The sequence below is a fragment of the Tupaia chinensis genome, unplaced genomic scaffold, assembly GCF_000334495.1.
Source record: "Tupaia chinensis unplaced genomic scaffold, TupChi_1.0 Scaffold145484_1, whole genome shotgun sequence".
In the NCBI taxonomy this organism is placed as follows: domain Eukaryota; kingdom Metazoa; phylum Chordata; class Mammalia; order Scandentia; family Tupaiidae; genus Tupaia; species Tupaia belangeri.
The window spans coordinates 454,962-461,825 of record NW_006205341.1 but is presented as its reverse complement, the minus strand read 5'-3'; the positions used below and the strand labels follow the sequence as shown (position 1 = coordinate 461,825).

The 6,864-nt window shown below is 40.6% G+C and overlaps 1 long non-coding RNA gene across 4 annotated transcripts in view; it reads left to right on the top strand.

Annotated features, from left to right (window-relative positions):
- Positions 1 to 5,486: 5,486 nt before the first annotated feature.
- Positions 5,487 to 6,864, top strand: part of LOC102472994 (uncharacterized) — a 78,168-nt gene continuing 76,790 nt past the window's right edge. For 2 of the 4 annotated variants that reach the window (XR_001369709.1, XR_003547816.1), the window contains exon 1: positions 5,487 to 5,550. This is a non-coding gene — a long non-coding RNA (uncharacterized LOC102472994). Of the gene's footprint in view, positions 5,551 to 5,632; positions 5,910 to 6,864 lie in introns of those variants that run through there. The other 2 variants (XR_001369708.1, XR_337346.1) reach the window with 2 other exon arrangements.

The following is a 6,864-nucleotide window of genomic DNA, read 5'->3' as shown; positions in this document are numbered from 1 at the left end:
TTATTTATGTCTTCCTTTATTGATAATCATTTTGTTTCCAGTTATATGTTTCTTGCATGTATAGTCTTACGTGCTGTTACTTTTACTTCTGAAGACAGAAGCCTGTGAATGATATTGATAGGTCATAGGCTATGTAGGTTAGAGTAAGCTAACTGCTACAAAGTGTAGACCCTGGCATACATAACATTTCAGATATAATAAAAGTAAATAGTCCAGATTAGTTCCTGATTCTCAGCGGTCTGTGCTCCACACAGTCACCCACGGGTTTAGGCTGGGGGTGGGGGCAGCCTCTGCTACCTTTGACAAGTGATTCCAGTGTCATATGTAAATTAGGACCTAGTCATCTGCTGTCAAGGAGTCTGGGAATGTAATTTAAAAGAAGAGGAAACAATTTAGTTGCTGCTATAAAAGTTTTTTTTTTTTTTTTAAACAGAGTTTCTTTTTTTTTTTTTTTCTTTTTGAGATTTTTGCTATAGGATGTGTGCGCTCACTGGAGAGACAGAGACAGAAAGTGAGGGATGGGCATGCCATAATCCCTTCTCCCTTTTCTCCTCTGGGGATTTTGGGCATGCGTGCGCACATGCCTGGCATGAGTTTTGAGATGCTGTGTCTGGGACTTGATCACCGTCAACTGTGTGGGAGTCCAGTGATGTAACCATTATGCCATACGCTGGTCCCCAGGGTTACTTTTATAAATAGTGGTAACAATTCACTTTTCCATTGGCAATATATAAAAGTGACCATAAACTAGAATCCTTGCTAGTGCGGGATGGTAGTCTTTACAATTTTCCAAATCTGATGGGTGAATAATGGTATTACTTTAACATGCATTTTCCTGAATATTAATGTTTAAGTATCCCTCTTTAAGTGTAGTAGTCATTACTTTTCTATTCGTCCTACTTATTCCTTGTTCTTTTTTATTTTCTTACTTGCCTTATTCTTAATAAATTATTTTAATTTTTTAAAAGAATTATTTAATTTAACTTTATTTATTTACTTATTTTTTACTTTGACCAGAGAGGGACCCAGAGAGAGAGAGAGAGAGAGAGAGAGAGAAAGGGAGAAAGCAAGTTGCCAGGTCCAGGACTTGAACTGTGTAGTTAGCCATGTGGGAGTCTAGCTCCAGCAGCTTTAACCACCATATCACTTCCTGCTGGCCCCTCAATAAATTATTTTCTATTATTCCATTTCCTTCCCTTTTAGTTAGTTAATTTTACGTTTTGTTTTACTACTCATTTAGGGATTATCCTAGAATTTAAACACACCTCTTTGACTTATGAAAGTCTAATAATATAAAGCTTCAGGTAGGGTTTCACAGGAGACAGATTCTGAGATGTAGATTAATGTTCTGGGAATTTAAGGAAGGCGGGGGTAGGGTAGATGCTCTGGCTTAACACCAGGAGAAGGAAGGAAAGGAAGCAGGTTTGGTGGAGGGAGGACTTGAGTTGTGATACAATTACAACAAAGGCCTAAAGTTCTTTCCAGGGGACCACTGAAGTTGGGACAGCCCATCAGAATTGTCTTGAGTTTGGGTGAGAGAGGGGACTTTTGTATTCATTTGTTGTCTAGTCCTTCAAGGCAGGCTGCCCTGGGAAGGGGACATGCTCTTGGACAAGGAGGATCTCTTCAGTTGATGACAACTCCCAAAGAGAGGTGACAGCTGAAGAAACAGCTTCTTAGGTCTTAAAGGGGATCAAGGTGGTACAGACATCACATATGAAATGGCACAGTTGCCCAGCTGTGGCGGTAGCACAGCAGTAGCACAATGTTCCAGTGCTGGAAACAAAGATTGGGGTTAAGTTCCCAGGTTGACCTATGTATGCTGGGTATGCGTGTACCCAGTCTCCGGCTGCCTTGGGGAAGATCGTGGTATGAGAGCTTGTTAACAGTGCCTCTCCCCTCCTCTTACTCTATCTCTTTCTCTCTCATCATGTTTATTTTTTTTTTTTTTCTTTTTGAGATTTTTGCTATAGGATGTGTGCGCTCACTGGAGAGACAGAGACAGAAAGTGAGGGATGGGCATGCCATAATCCCTTCTCCCTTTTCTCCTCTGGGGATTTTGGGCATGCGTGCGCACATGCCTGGCATGAGTTTTGAGATGCTGTGTCTGGGACTTGATCACCGTCAACTGTGTGGGAGTCCAGTGATGTAACCATTATGCCATACGCTGGTCCCCAGGGTTACTTTTATAAATAGTGGTAACAATTCACTTTTCCATTGGCAATATATAAAAGTGACCATAAACTAGAATCCTTGCTAGTGCGGGATGGTAGTCTTTACAATTTTCCAAATCTGATGGGTGAATAATGGTATTACTTTAACATGCATTTTCCTGAATATTAATGTTTAAGTATCCCTCTTTAAGTGTAGTAGTCATTACTTTTCTATTCGTCCTACTTATTCCTTGTTCTTTTTTATTTTCTTACTTGCCTTATTCTTAATAAATTATTTTAATTTTTTAAAAGAATTATTTAATTTAACTTTATTTATTTACTTATTTTTTACTTTGACCAGAGAGGGACCCAGAGAGAGAGAGAGAGAGAGAGAGAGAGAGAAAGGGAGAAAGCAAGTTGCCAGGTCCAGGACTTGAACTGTGTAGTTAGCCATGTGGGAGTCTAGCTCCAGCAGCTTTAACCACCATATCACTTCCTGCTGGCCCCTCAATAAATTATTTTCTATTATTCCATTTCCTTCCCTTTTAGTTAGTTAATTTTACGTTTTGTTTTACTACTCATTTAGGGATTATCCTAGAATTTAAACACACCTCTTTGACTTATGAAAGTCTAATAATATAAAGCTTCAGGTAGGGTTTCACAGGAGACAGATTCTGAGATGTAGATTAATGTTCTGGGAATTTAAGGAAGGCGGGGGTAGGGTAGATGCTCTGGCTTAACACCAGGAGAAGGAAGGAAAGGAAGCAGGTTTGGTGGAGGGAGGACTTGAGTTGTGATACAATTACAACAAAGGCCTAAAGTTCTTTCCAGGGGACCACTGAAGTTGGGACAGCCCATCAGAATTGTCTTGAGTTTGGGTGAGAGAGGGGACTTTTGTATTCATTTGTTGTCTAGTCCTTCAAGGCAGGCTGCCCTGGGAAGGGGACATGCTCTTGGACAAGGAGGATCTCTTCAGTTGATGACAACTCCCAAAGAGAGGTGACAGCTGAAGAAACAGCTTCTTAGGTCTTAAAGGGGATCAAGGTGGTACAGACATCACATATGAAATGGCACAGTTGCCCAGCTGTGGCGGTAGCACAGCAGTAGCACAATGTTCCAGTGCTGGAAACAAAGATTGGGGTTAAGTTCCCAGGTTGACCTATGTATGCTGGGTATGCGTGTACCCAGTCTCCGGCTGCCTTGGGGAAGATCGTGGTATGAGAGCTTGTTAACAGTGCCTCTCCCCTCCTCTTACTCTATCTCTTTCTCTCTCATCATGAAAAAAAATAAGTAAAAAATAGTATTTTTATCTTTTCTTAAGCAATGTAAGGACCTTAGACCTCTTTAACTTTATTCGACTCTTTTGATTTCATGTTATTGTTGTTTATATTACAACATATTTTAACTCCCATGACATAATTATTATATCTTTATTTAAGTTTAACCACATGCTTACCTTTTCTGTGACTCTTCAATCCTTTCTGCATCTCTCTGAGCTTCATTTGGGGTCCTTTTCCTCTGCTTGAAGAATTCTCTTTTGAATTTACTCTATTATAGTTCTGCTACTAATAAATTATCTTCATTTTTTTGGTCTTAAAACATCTTTATTTCATTCTTGAGGAATATTTTTTAAAAGAATTTTTGCTAGAGGTCACATACACTTGCTGGACAGGGGTGGAAAGAGATAGAGAAGAGAAAAGTGAGACAGCACTTCCTAATGGGAAATGGTCATGCTGCAAACTCTTCTCCATTTCTCTTTTTGGGATTTTGAGCACACACGCATGTACACCTGATGTGGTTCATAGGTCTCCAGTGCCAGGACTTGAGCCATGTAATTAGCCTTGTGGGATCCAGTCACCTTAGCCATCACACTGCTGGTGGCCCTTTCAAGAATATTTTTATTAGAATAGACTTCCAAATTGGCAATTATTTTCTTTCATTTGAAAATACCATAGTTTTGCCTTTTTTCTTGAAGTATATTTTAGTAGTCATGGAATTCTTGACTGGTAGTTTTTTGTTTCAGCACTTCAAATGTTTCAGCAATGTCTCTTCTAGTTTCAGAAGAGTCAGTGACTTTTCTAATCATTGTTCAGCTGTATGTTGCAGTATTTTTCTCTGGCTGCTTTCGGGATTTTCTTTCTATCTTTGGTGTTTAGCAGTTTGAGCCTGATGTGCTTGGTGTAGTTTTCTTTGTGTATATCCCGCTTATTGATAATCGAACTTCTTGAATATGTAAATTTATATCTTTCACTAAGCTTGGGAATAATTTGGCAATTATTTTCTTATTACTTATGTCATATCCCATTGTCTTTTTCTTCTTCATCTGTAATTCCAGTTACATATATGTTAGGCTTTTTGGTATTGTCCAATAGTTACTTGAAATTCACATACTGAGCTAGAGTCTGCCTTGTGTTTGTGTGGTTCAGGCATGAGCCAGAAATCTGAGTAGAGTTTAAACACGGATATTGTGGATACACTTTCTGGCTTTTTCTCTTCTGGGATTTCTCTCACTTCCAGTGGCTATGGCTCTCCTGAACTCTTGTCTTCTGATTTTTTTAAGCCAGTGAGGTTGCGAGTGTTCTATTGGAATTCTATTAGATACAACTTGTACAGCCGTGACTTTGTCTATGTTTAGGCAAAATGTCATAAAAATAAAAATGGGTAATTCATCCTGTGCTATTCTTTCTTTTCAAAGTATTTGCTCTTTTTTATAATCTACCTGCATTTATTTCCCTTCCACTACTATCAGGTTATACTTTTTTTTTTTTTTTTCATTTTGTCCAGAGTTTATAATTGTGTTCTGTGGGGCATTTGGTTGTACTAGGAGCTATGCCACCATATTGAAAGTAGAAACCCAGTTGTTTTCTCTCAGCGCTTTGAAAATACCGTTTGTCTCCTGGTTTTGTATTGGTTCACTGTGCACTTGCACCAACCCACTTGCCTGAGTCTAGTGAGACAGAGCACTCACACAGAAAATTAAGTGGAACAATTTAATTACTCCCACATAGGCAGTGAAGGACAATAGAAGCCCAGGTTCATATTGAGCCAGTCCTCCAAAACTCAGGAAAGTTACTCGAGGTGGTCAGAACCTTGTCTGCATGTGTCCCACTTTACACCTGCTATGGTTTGAATATGTCCCTCCCCAAATCCATGTATTGAAATCTGGTGAGCCAATGAAAGTACTGAAAAGGCGAAGACTTAATCTGATTCTGGAGCTGAAAGGTGGGGCCTTTGGGTAGTTATTGGGCATTAGGATGAGGTTTCCATGATTACATCCTGGTGGGTTTATGAAGTGACAATGGGATGCATGTTTCTGCCCTCTGCCTTGTTGTGGTGCAGCAAGAAGACCTCTCCAGATGCCAACACCCTGCTATTGGACTTCTCAGCCTCCAAAACAGTGAGCTAAATAAACCTGTATGTTCTCATATTACTTAGACTCAGGTATTTCTGTCATTAGTGACAGAATGGACTAGAACAGCATCACAGCTAGAGTCCCTGAAAACATGCTCTACCCTGGGTTTTCTACTTGGGGTAATTTGAATCGCTGGTCTAAAACACTGCAGGACATCCTGTTCCAAGAGGGGCTGGGACAGGGCCCAGGGTGTTCCAGATGGCTCTTCCTTGTTTCAGAATGTTGCATTCCCAGCATATTTTACAGCTGTTCTTGAGAACTGTAAGTGACGAAGGGACTATGAGCTGGGTCGGCAAGGACATCTGGAGACTTGCCTACAGGCTTCTATTACCATTTTATTAAAGGTAATAAGACTTTTTAAAACAAAATATTTTCTCTTTTTTTAATTTTTAAATTATACTTGATTTTTGAAGTTTGTTTCTTTCTTCCATGAGTGGGAGAGAAAGAGACAGCACTCCACCAGGGTTCTGACAAAGCGATCCACCCTCAGCTTCAGCCTGCCCCAGATCCTGGACACATCTGGGAGTTCCAGCTGAGAGCTTCACATGTGTACCAGGGCCCCCTCTTTGGGGATTCCTGGACCTCAGTCTTTGCTTACCTCTCCATCCCAAACTGAGAGACGCTCTGCTCTGCCTTGTCTTTTAGCTGCCACTTTCTTTTCAGCCTTTCAGTCTTTCAGCTGTTGCTCTGAAAGCTGTACATGCCCATAGGTCAAAGGCAGTGACGAATATTGGACTCAATTTTCTGCCCTGCCCCTTAAATTCTCTTGGGCTGGTATGTCTCTGAAGCCATGAAACAGATTAAACAAATATTTCCTCCAGGTGTTCTAGTTGTTCTCAGTAGGAAAATGGGTCTTTGATGAGCATTGTCACCATTGCCAGAAGTGAGACTCCTCAGTTCCCCCCCATCAAGAACTCAGAATATGTTGCAGTGAATGTCACCTTGGACATAAATACCAACATATACGTGAAACATTTATGTAAGAAAAGAATTCATTAAGTTTCAAGGCTTACTATGAGAGTAAAACAGAATAAAAAATATAGGGGACCAGCAGTTACTGTAATGGCTATGTAGCTGGACTCCCATGTAGTCAACTGCGGTACGAGTGCCGGACCCAGTGGCTTAAACTCACGCCGGGTGCATGTGCGTGCGTACCCAAGATCCTGAGAGGAGAATGGAGGAGAAGGGATTGCAGCGTGGCCATTCCCCCTGGGGGGTGATTTCTTGCTTGCTATCTCTCTGTCTCTCTCTGTCTGTCTGGCAAGCACACGTGCCCTATAGCAAAAACCTCTCCATATA